The sequence below is a fragment of the Schistocerca serialis genome, chromosome 12 (assembly GCF_023864345.2).
Source record: "Schistocerca serialis cubense isolate TAMUIC-IGC-003099 chromosome 12, iqSchSeri2.2, whole genome shotgun sequence".
Taxonomy (NCBI): domain Eukaryota; kingdom Metazoa; phylum Arthropoda; class Insecta; order Orthoptera; family Acrididae; genus Schistocerca; species Schistocerca serialis.
Genome location: NC_064649.1, coordinates 53,342,065 through 53,354,235, shown reverse-complemented (window position 1 = coordinate 53,354,235; position 12,171 = coordinate 53,342,065).

Here is a 12,171-nt window from a genome sequence, read left to right as displayed (position 1 = left end):
ACGTTATGTTTTCTGCAGTTTTTACTACGAATTACCACTTCTCGCTTTTTCTCGTGTAATGTGGCTGCCAGAGTTCGGTTCATGCAAAATCTTAAGGTCCTAGGTCAACTACAAGGCAGCAAAAGCAGCCAAAAACTGAATTTTCAAAAACTAAAACTTGAATTTCTGTGCCTCTTTCTTGGTGACTGCAACAACTTAGAAGCTTCTACTTCGTAAAGAGTGGTGCGACCGCAAACGTCATCACGCGGCATTAGTTGCCAGACGATAAATGTAAACGTTTCTGAGAGTAATGCGTCCAATGTGAAGATTTTCAGTTACGTCGATATGAAAACAATGTAGAAAACGTTATGTTTTCTGCGGTTTTTACTACGAATTACCACTTCTAGCTTTTTCTCGAGTTATGTGGCTGCCAGAGTTCGGTTCATGCAAAATCTTAAGGTCCTAGGTCAACTAAAAGGCAGCAAAAGCAGCCAAAAACTGATTTTTCAAAAACTAAAACTTGAATTTCTGTGCGTCTTTCTTGGTGACTGCAACAACTTAGAAGCTTCTACTTCGTACAGAGTGGTGCGACCGCAAACGTCATCACGCTGCATTAGTTGCCAGACGATAAATGTAAACGTTTCTGAGAGTAATGCGTCCAATGTGAAGATTTTCAGTTACGTCGATACGAAAACAAATGTTGAAAACGTTATGTTTTCTGCGGTTTTTACTACGAATTACCACTTTTCGCTTTTTCTCGTGTAATGTGGCTGCCAGAATGCGGTTCACGCAAAATCTTAAGGTCCTAGGTCAACTACAAGGCAGCAAAAGCAGCCAAAAACTGAATTTTCATAAACTAAAACCTGAATTTCTGTGCCTCTTTCTTGGTGACTGCAACAACTTAGAAGCTTCTACTTCGTACAGAGTGGTGCGACCGCAAACGTAATCACGCTGCATTAGTTGCCAGACGATAAATGTAAACGTTTCTGAGAGTATTGCGTCCAATGTGAAGATTTTCAGTTACGTCATTTCGAAAACAAATGTTGAAAACGTTATGTTTTCTGGGGTTTTTACTACGAATTACCACTTCTCGCTTTTTCTCGTGTAATGTGGCTGCCAGAGTTCGGTTCATGCAAAATCTTAAGGTCCTAGGTCAACTACAAGGCAGCGAAAGCAGCCAAAAACTGAATTTTCAAAAACAAAAACTTGAATTTCTGTGCCTCTTTCTTGGTGACTGCAACAACTTAGAAGCTTCTACTTCGTACAGAGTGGTGCGACCGCAAACGTCATCACGCGGAATTAGTTGCCAGACGATAAATGTAAACGTTTCTGAGAGTAATGCGTACAATGTGAAGATTTTCAGTTACGTCATTTCGGAAACAAATGTTGAAAACGTTATGTTTTCTGCGGTTTTTACTACGAATTACCACTTCTCGCTTTTTCTCGTGTAATGTGGCTGCCAGAGTTCGGTTCATGCAAAATCTTAAAGTCCTAGGTCAACTACAAGGCAGCAAAAGCAGCCAAAAACCGAATTTTCAAAAACTAAAATTGAATTTCTGTGCCTCTTTCTTGGTGACTGCAACAACTTAGAAGCTTCTGCTTCGTACAGAGTGGTGAGACCGCAAACGTCATCACGCGGCATTAGTTGCCAGACGATAAATGTAAACGTTTCTGAGAGTATTGCGTCCAATGTGAAGATTTTCAGTTACGTCGATACGAAAACAATGTAGAAAACGTTATGTTTTCTGCGGTTTTTACTACGAATTACCACTTCTCGCTTTTTCTCGTGTAATGTGGCTGCCAGAGTTCGGTTCAAGCAAAATCTTAAAGTCCTAGGTCAACTACAAGGCAGCAAAAGCAGCCAAAAACTGAATTTTCAAAAACAAAAACTTGAAATTCTGTGCCTCTTTCTTGGTGACTGCAACAACTTAGAAGCTTCTACTTCGTACAGAGTGGTGCGACCGCAAACGTCATCACGCGGCATTAGTTGCCAGACGATAAATGTAAACGTTTCTGAGAGTAATGCGTCCAATGTGAAGATTTTCAGTTACGTCATTTCGAAAACAAATGTTGAAAACGTTATGTTTTCTGCGGTTTTTACTACGAATTACCACTTCTCGCTTTTTCTCGTGTAATGTGGCTGCCAGAGTTCGGTTCATGCAAAATCTTAAGGTCCTAGGTCAACTACAAGGCAGCAAAAGCAGCCAAAAACTGAATTTTCAAAAACTAAAACTTGAATTTCTGTGCCTCTTTCTTGGTGACTGCAACAACTTAGAAGCTTCTACTTCGTACAGAGTGGTGCGACCACAAACGTCATCACGCGGAATTAGTTGCCAGACGATAAATGTAAACGTTTCTGAGAGTATTGCGTCCAATGTGAAGATTTTCAGTTACGTCGATACGAAAACAATGTAGAAAACGTTATGTTTTCTGCGGTTTTTACTACGAATTACCACTTCTTGCTTTTTCTCGTGTAATGTGGCTGCCAGAGTTCGGTTCATGCAAAATCTTAAGGTCCAAGGTCAACTACAAGGCAGCAAAAGCAGCAAAAAACTGAATTTTCAAAAACTAAAACTTGAATTTCTGTGCCTCTTTCTTTGTGACTGCAACAACTTAGAAGCTTCTACTTCGTACAGAGTGGTGCGACCGCAAACGTCATCACGCGGCATTAGTTGCCAGACGATAAATGTAAACGTTTCTGAGAGTAATGCGTCCAATGTGAAGATTTTCAGTTACGTCATTTTGAAAACAAATGTTGAAAACGTTTTTTTTTTCTGCGGTTTTTACTACGAATTACCACTTCTCGCTTTTTCTCGTGTAATGTGGCTGCCAGAGTTCGGTTCATGCAAAATCTTAAGGTCCTAGGTCAACTACAAGGCATCAAAAGCAGCCAAAAACAGAATTTTCAAAAACTAAAACTTGAATTTCTGTGCCCCTTTTTGGTGACTGCAACAACTTAGAAGCTTCTACTTCGTACATAGTGGTGCGACCGCAAACGTCATCACGCGGAATTAGTTGCCAGACGATAAATGTAAACGTTTCTGAGAGTAATGCGTCCAATGTGAAGATTTTAAGTTACGTCATTTCGAAAACAAATGTTGAAAACATTATGTTTTCTGCGGTTTTTACTACGAATTACCACTTCTCGCTTTTTCTCGTGTAATATGGCTGCCAGAGTTCGGTTCATGCAAAATCTTAAGGTCCTAGGTCAACTACAAGGCAGCAAAAGCAGCCAAAAACTGAATTTTCAAAAACTAAAACTTGAATTTCTGTGCCTCTTTCTTGGTGACTGCAACAACTTAGAAGCTTCTACTTCGTACAGAGTAATGCGACCGCAAACGTCATCACGCGGCATTAGTTGCCAGACGATAAATGTAAACGTTTCTGAGAGTAATGCGTCCAATGTGAAGATTTTCAGTTACGTCGATACGAAAACAATGTAGAAAACGTTATGTTTTCTGCAGTTTTTACTACGAATTACCACTTCTCGCTTTTTCTCGTGTAATGTGGCTGCCAGAGTTCGGTTCATGCAAAATCTTAAGGTCCTAGGTCAACTACAAGGCAGCAAAAGCAGCCAAAAACTGAATTTTCAAAAACTAAAACTTGAATTTCTGTGCCTCTTTCTTGGTGACTGCAACAACTTAGAAGCTTCTACTTCGTAAAGAGTGGTGCGACCGCAAACGTCATCACGCGGCATTAGTTGCCAGACGATAAATGTAAACGTTTCTGAGAGTAATGCGTCCAATGTGAAGATTTTCAGTTACGTCGATATGAAAACAATGTAGAAAACGTTATGTTTTCTGCGGTTTTTACTACGAATTACCACTTCTAGCTTTTTCTCGAGTAATGTGGCTGCCAGAGTTCGGTTCATGCAAAATCTTAAGGTCCTAGGTCAACTAAAAGGCAGCAAAAGCAGCCAAAAACTGAATTTTCAAAAACAAAAACTTGAATTTCTGTGCCTCTTTCTTGGTGACTGCAACAACTTAGAAGCTTCTACTTCGTACAGAGTGGTGCGACCGCAAACGTCATCACGCTGCATTAGTTGCCAGACGATAAATGTAAACGTTTCTGGGAGTAATGCGTCCAATGTGAAGATTTTCAGTTACGTCGATACGAAAACAAATGTTGAAAACGTTATGTTTTCTGCGGTTTTTACTACGAATTACCACTTTTCGCTTTTTCTCGTGTAATGTGGCTGCCAGAGTTCGGTTCACGCAAAATCTTAAGGTCCTAGGTCAACTACAAGGCAGCAAAAGCAGCCAAAAACTGAATTTTCAAAAACTAAAATCGAATTTCTGTGCCTCTTTCTTGGTGACTGCAACAACTTAGAAGCTTCTACTTCGTACAGAGTGGTGCGACCGCAAACGTAATCACGCTGCATTAGTTGCCAGACGATAAATGTAAACGTTTCTGAGAGTATTGCGTCCAAAGTGAAGATTTTCAGTTACGTCATTTCGAAAACAAATGTTGAAAACTTTATGTTTTCTGGGGTTTTTACTACGAATTACCACTTCTCGCTTTTTCTCGTGTAATGTGGCTGCCAGAGTTCGGTTCATGCAAAATCTTAAGGTCCTAGGTCAACTACAAGGCAGCGAAAGCAGCCAAAAACTGAATTTTCAAAAACAAAAACTTGAATTTCTGTGCCTCTTTCTTGGTGACTGCAACAACTTAGAAGCTTCTACTTCGTACAGAGTGGTGCGACTGCAAACGTCATCACGCGGAATTAGTTGCCAGACGATAAATGTAAACGTTTCTGAGAGTAATGCGTCCAATGTGAAGATTTTCAGTTACGTCATTTCGGAAACAAATGTTGAAAACGTTATGTTTTCTGCGGTTTTTACTACGAATTACCACTTCTCGCTTTTTCTCGTGTAATGTGGCTGCCAGAGTTCGGTTCATGCAAAATCTTAAGGTCCTAGGTCAACTACAAGGCAGCAAAAGCAGCCAAAAACCGAATTCTCAAAAACTAAAATTGAATTTCTGTGCCTCTTTCTTGGTGACTGCAACAACTTAGAAGCTTCTACTTCGTACAGAGTGGTGAGACCGCAAACGTCATCACGCGGCATTAGTTGCCAGACGATAAATGTAAACGTTTCTGAGAGTATTGCGTCCAATGTGAAGATTTTCAGTTACGTCGATACGAAATCAATGTAGAAAACGTTATGTTTTCTGCGGTTTTTACTACGAATTACCACTTCTCGCTTTTTCTCGTGTAATGTGGCTGCCAGAGTTCGGTTCATGCAAAATCTTAAGGTCCTAGGTCAACTACAAGGCAGCAAAAGCAGCCAAAAACTGAATTTTCAAAAACAAAAACTTGAAATTCTGTGCCTCTTTCTTGGTGACTGCAACAACTTAGAAGCTTCTACTTCGTACAGAGTGGTGCGACCGCAAACGTCATCACGCGGCATTAGTTGCCAGACGATAAATGTAAACGTTTCTGAGAGTAATGCGTCCAATGTGAAGATTTTCAGTTACGTCATTTCGAAAACAAATGTTGAAAACGTTATGTTTTCTGCGGTTTTTACTACGAATTACCACTTCTCGCTTTTTATCGTGTAATGTGGCTGCCAGAGTTCGGTTCATGCAAAATCTTAAGGTCTTAGGTCAACTACAAGGCAGCAAAAGCAGCCAAAAACTGAATTTTCAAAAACTAAAACTTGATGTTCTGTGCCTCTTTCTTGGTGACTGCAACAACTTAGAAGCTTCTACTTCGTACAGAGTGGTGCGACCGCAAACGTCATCACGCGGAATTAGTTGCCAGACGATAAATGTAAACGTTTCTGAGAGTATTGCGTCCAATGTGAAGATTTTCAGTTACGTCGATACGAAAACAATGTAGAAAACGTTATGTTTTCTGCGGTTTTTACTACGAATTACCACTTCTCGCTTTTTCTCGTGTAATGTGGCTGCCAGAGTTCGGTTCATGCAAAATCTTAAGGTCCAAGGTCAACTACAAGGCAGCAAAAGCAGCAAAAAACTGAATTTTCAAAAACTAAAACTTGAATTTCTGTGCCTCTTTCTTGGTGACTGCAACAACTTAGAAGCTTCTACTTCGTACAGAGTGGTGCGACCGCAAACGTCATCACGCGGCATTAGTTGCCAGACGATAAATGTAAACGTTTCTGAGAGTAATGCGTCCAATGTGAAGATTTTCAGTTACGTCATTTTGAAAACAAATGTTGAAAACGTTATGTTTTCTGCGGTTTTTACTACGAATTACCACTTCTCGCTTTTTCTCGTGTAATGTGGCTGCCAGAGTTCGGTTCATGCAAAATCTTAAGGTCCTAGGTCAACTACAAGGCAGCAAAAGCAGCCAAAAACTGAATTTTCAAAAACTAAAACTTGAATTTCTGTGCCTCTTTCTTGGTGACTGCAACAACTTAGAAGCTTCTACTTCGTACAGAGAGATGCGACCGCAAACGTCATCACGCGGCATTAGTTGCCAGACGATAAATGTAAACGTTTCTGAGAGTAATGCGACCAATGTGAAGATTTTCAGTTACGTCGATACGAAAACAATGCAGAAAACGTTATGTTTTCTGCGGTTTTTACTACGAATTACCACTTCTCGCTTTTCCTCGTGTAATGTGGCTGCCAGAGTTCGGTTCATACAAAATCTAAAGGTCCTAGGTCAACTACAAGGCAGCAAAAGCAGCCAAAAACGGAATTTTCAAAATCTAAAACTTGAATTTCTGTGCCTCTTTCTTGGTGACTGCAACAACTTAGAAGCTTCTACTTCGTACAGAGTGGTGCGACCGCAAACGTCATCACGCGGCATTAGTTGCCAGACGATAAATGTAAACGTTTCTGAGAGTAATGCGTCCAATGTGAAGATTTTCAGTTACGTCGATACGAAAACGATGTAGAAAACGTTATGTTTTCTGCGGTTTTTACTACGAATTACCACTTCTCGCTTTTTCTCGTGTAATGTGGCTGCCAGAGTTCGGTTCATGCAAAATCGTAAAGTCCTAGGTCAACTACAAGGCAGCAAAAGCAGCCAAAAACGGAATTTTCAAAAACAAATACTTGAATTTCTGTGCCTCTTTCTTGGTGACTGCAACAACTTAGAAGCTTCTACTTCGTACAGAGTGGTGCGACCGCAAACGTCATCACGCGGCATTAGTTGCCAGACGATAAATGTAAACGTTTCTGAGAGTATTGCGTCCAATGTGAAGATTTTCAGTTACGTCGATACGAAAACAATGTAGAAAACGTTATGTTTTCTGCGGTTTTTACTACGAATTACCACTTCTCGCTTTTTCTCGTGTAATGTGGCTGCCAGAGTTCGGTTCATGCAAAATCTTAAGATCCTAGGTCAACTACAAGGCAGGAAAAGCAGCCAAAAACTGAATTTTCAAAAACTAAAACTTGAATTTCTGTGCCTGTTTCTTGGTGACTGCAACAACTTAGAAGCTTCTACTTCGTACAGAGTGGTGCGACCGCAAACGTCATCACGCGGCATTAGTTGCCAGACGATAAATGTAAACGTTTCTGAGAGTAATGCGTCCAATGTGAAGATTTTCAGTTACGTCATTTTGAAAACAAATATTGAAAACGTTATGTTTTCTGCGGTTTTTACTACGAATTACCACTTCTCGCTGATTCTCGTGTAATGTGGCTGCCAGAGTTCGGTTCATGCAAAATCTTAAGGTCCTAGGTCAACTGCAAGGCAGCAAAAGCAGCCAAAAACTGAATTTTCAAAAACTAAAACTTGAATTTCTGTGCCTCTTTCTTGGTGACTGCAACAACTTAGAAGCTTCTACTTCGTACAGAGTGGTGCGACCGCAAACGTCATCACGCGGCATTAGTTGCCAGACGATAAATGTAAACGTTTCTCAGAGTAATGCGTCCAATGTGAAGATTTTCAGTTACGTCATTTCGAAAACAAATGTTGAAAACGTTATGTTTTCTGCGGTTTTTACTACGAATTACCACTTCTCGCTTTTTATCGTGTAATGTGGCTGCCAGAGTTCGGTTCATGCAAAATCTTAAGGTCCTAGGTCAACTACAAGGCAGCAAAAGCAGCCAAAAACTGAATTTTCAAAAACTAAAACTTGAAATTCTGTGCCACTTTCTTGGTGACTGCAACAACTTAGAAGCTTCTACTTCGTACAGAGTGGTGCGACCGCAAACGTCATCACGCGGCATTAGTTGCCAGACGATAAATGTAAACGTTTCTGAGAGTAATGGGTCCAATGTGAAGATTTCCAGTTACGTCGATACGAAAACAATGTAGAAAACGTTATGTTTTCTGCAGTTTTTACTACGAATTACCACTTCTCGCTTTTTCTCGTGTAATGTGGCTGCCAGAGTTCGGTTCATGCAAAATCTTAAGGTCCTAGGTCAACTACAAGGCAGCAAAAGCAGCCAAAAACTGAATTCTCAAAAACAAAAACTTGAATTTCTGTGCCTCTTTCTTGGTGACTGCAACAACTTAGAAGCTTCTACTTCGTAAAGAGTGGTGCGACCGCAAACGTCATCACGCGGCATTAGTTGCCAGACGATAAATGTAAACGTTTCTGAGAGTAATGCGTCCAATGTGAGATTTTCAGTTACGTCGATACGAAAACAATGTAGAAAACGTTATGTTTTCTGCGGTTTTTACTACGAATTACCACTTCTAGCTTTTTCTCGAGTAATGTGGCTGCCAGAGTTCGGTTCATGCAAAATCTTAAGGTCCTAGGTCAACTAAAAGGCAGCAAAAGCAGCCAAAAACTGAATTTTCAAAAACAAAAACTTGAATTTCTGTGCCTCTTTCGTGGTGACTGCAACAACTTAGAAGCTTCTACTTCGTACAGAGTGGTGCGACCGCAAACGTCATCACGCTGCATTAGTTGCCAGACGATAAATGTAAACGTTTCTGAGAGTAATTCGTCCAATGTGAAGTTTTTCAGTTACGTCGATACGAAAACAAATGTTGAAAACGTTATGTTTTCTGCGGTTTTTACTACGAATTACCACTTCTCGCTTTTTCTCGTGTAATGTGGCTGCCAGAGTTCGGTTCACGCAAAATCTTAAGGTCCTAGGTCAACTACAAGGCAGCAAAAGCAGCCAAAAACTGAATTTTCAAAAACTAAAACTTGAATTTCTGTGCCTCTTTCTTGGTGACTGCAACAACTTAGAAGCTTCTACTTCGTACAGAGTGGTGCGACCGCAAACGTAATCACGCTGCATTAGTTGCCAGACGATAAATGTAAACGTTTCTGAGAGTAATGCGTCCAATGTGAAGATTTTCAGTTACTTCATTTCGAAAACAAATGTTGAAAACGTTATGTTTTCTGCGGTTTTCACTACGAATTACCACTTCTCGCTTTTTATCGTGTAATGTGGCTGCCAGAGTTCGGTTCATGCAAAATCGTAAAGTCCTAGGTCAACTACAAGGCAGCAAAAGCAGCCAAAAACGGAATTTTCAAAAACAAATACTTGAATTTCTGTGCCTCTTTCTTGGTGACTGCAACAACTTAGAAGCTTCTACTTCGTACAGAGTGGTGCGACCGCAAACGTCATCACGCGGCATTAGTTGCCAGACGATAAATGTAAACGTTTCTGAGAGTATTGCGTCCAATGTGAAGATTTTCAGTTACGTCGATACGAAAACAATGTAGAAAACGTTATGTTTTCTGCGGTTTTTACTACGAATTACCACTTCTCGCTTTTTCTCGTGTAATGTGGCTGCCAGAGTTCGGTTCATGCAAAATCTTAAGATCCTAGGTCAACTACAAGGCAGGAAAAGCAGCCAAAAACTGAATTTTCAAAAACTAAAACTTGAATTTCTGTGCCTGTTTCTTGGTGACTGCAACAACTTAGAAGCTTCTACTTCGTACAGAGTGGTGCGACCGCAAACGTCATCACGCGGCATTAGTTGCCAGACGATAAATGTAAACGTTTCTGAGAGTAATGCGTCCAATGTGAAGATTTTCAGTTACGTCATTTTGAAAACAAATATTGAAAACGTTATGTTTTCTGCGGTTTTTACTACGAATTACCACTTCTCGCTGATTCTCGTGTAATGTGGCTGCCAGAGTTCGGTTCATGCAAAATCTTAAGGTCCTAGGTCAACTGCAAGGCAGCAAAAGCAGCCAAAAACTGAATTTTCAAAAACTAAAACTTGAATTTCTGTGCCTCTTTCTTGGTGACTGCAACAACTTAGAAGCTTCTACTTCGTACAGAGTGGTGCGACCGCAAACGTCATCACGCGGCATTAGTTGCCAGACGATAAATGTAAACGTTTCTCAGAGTAATGCGTCCAATGTGAAGATTTTCAGTTACGTCATTTCGAAAACAAATGTTGAAAACGTTATGTTTTCTGCGGTTTTTACTACGAATTACCACTTCTCGCTTTTTATCGTGTAATGTGGCTGCCAGAGTTCGGTTCATGCAAAATCTTAAGGTCCTAGGTCAACTACAAGGCAGCAAAAGCAGCCAAAAACTGAATTTTCAAAAACTAAAACTTGAAATTCTGTGCCACTTTCTTGGTGACTGCAACAACTTAGAAGCTTCTACTTCGTACAGAGTGGTGCGACCGCAAACGTCATCACGCGGCATTAGTTGCCAGACGATAAATGTAAACGTTTCTGAGAGTAATGGGTCCAATGTGAAGATTTCCAGTTACGTCGATACGAAAACAATGTAGAAAACGTTATGTTTTCTGCAGTTTTTACTACGAATTACCACTTCTCGCTTTTTCTCGTGTAATGTGGCTGCCAGAGTTCGGTTCATGCAAAATCTTAAGGTCCTAGGTCAACTACAAGGCAGCAAAAGCAGCCAAAAACTGAATTCTCAAAAACAAAAACTTGAATTTCTGTGCCTCTTTCTTGGTGACTGCAACAACTTAGAAGCTTCTACTTCGTAAAGAGTGGTGCGACCGCAAACGTCATCACGCGGCATTAGTTGCCAGACGATAAATGTAAACGTTTCTGAGAGTAATGCGTCCAATGTGAGATTTTCAGTTACGTCGATACGAAAACAATGTAGAAAACGTTATGTTTTCTGCGGTTTTTACTACGAATTACCACTTCTAGCTTTTTCTCGAGTAATGTGGCTGCCAGAGTTCGGTTCATGCAAAATCTTAAGGTCCTAGGTCAACTAAAAGGCAGCAAAAGCAGCCAAAAACTGAATTTTCAAAAACAAAAACTTGAATTTCTGTGCCTCTTTCGTGGTGACTGCAACAACTTAGAAGCTTCTACTTCGTACAGAGTGGTGCGACCGCAAACGTCATCACGCTGCATTAGTTGCCAGACGATAAATGTAAACGTTTCTGAGAGTAATTCGTCCAATGTGAAGTTTTTCAGTTACGTCGATACGAAAACAAATGTTGAAAACGTTATGTTTTCTGCGGTTTTTACTACGAATTACCACTTCTCGCTTTTTCTCGTGTAATGTGGCTGCCAGAGTTCGGTTCACGCAAAATCTTAAGGTCCTAGGTCAACTACAAGGCAGCAAAAGCAGCCAAAAACTGAATTTTCAAAAACTAAAACTTGAATTTCTGTGCCTCTTTCTTGGTGACTGCAACAACTTAGAAGCTTCTACTTCGTACAGAGTGGTGCGACCGCAAACGTAATCACGCTGCATTAGTTGCCAGACGATAAATGTAAACGTTTCTGAGAGTAATGCGTCCAATGTGAAGATTTTCAGTTACTTCATTTCGAAAACAAATGTTGAAAACGTTATGTTTTCTGCGGTTTTCACTACGAATTACCACTTCTCGCTTTTTATCGTGTAATGTGGCTGCCAGAGTTCGGTTCATGCAAAATCTTAAGGTCCTAGGTCAACTACAAGGCAGCAAAAGCAGCCAAAAACTGAATTTTCAAAAACAAAAACTTGAATTTCTGTGCCTCTTTCTTGGTGACTGCAACAACTTAGAAGCTTCTACTTCGTACAGAGTGGTGCGACCGCAAACGTCATCACGCGGAATTAGTTGCCAGACGATAAATGTAAACGTTTCTGAGAGTAATGGGACCAATGTGAAGATTTTCAGTTACGTCGATACGAAAACAATGTAGAAAACGTTATGTTTTCTGCAGTTTTTACTACGAATTACCACTTCTCGCTTTTTCTCGTGTAATGTGGCTGCCAGAGTTCGGTTCATGCAAAATCTTAAGGTCCTAGGTCAACTACAAGGCAGCAAAAGCAGCCAAAAACTGAATTCTCAAAAACAAAAACTTGAATTTCTGTGCCTCTTTCTTGGTGACT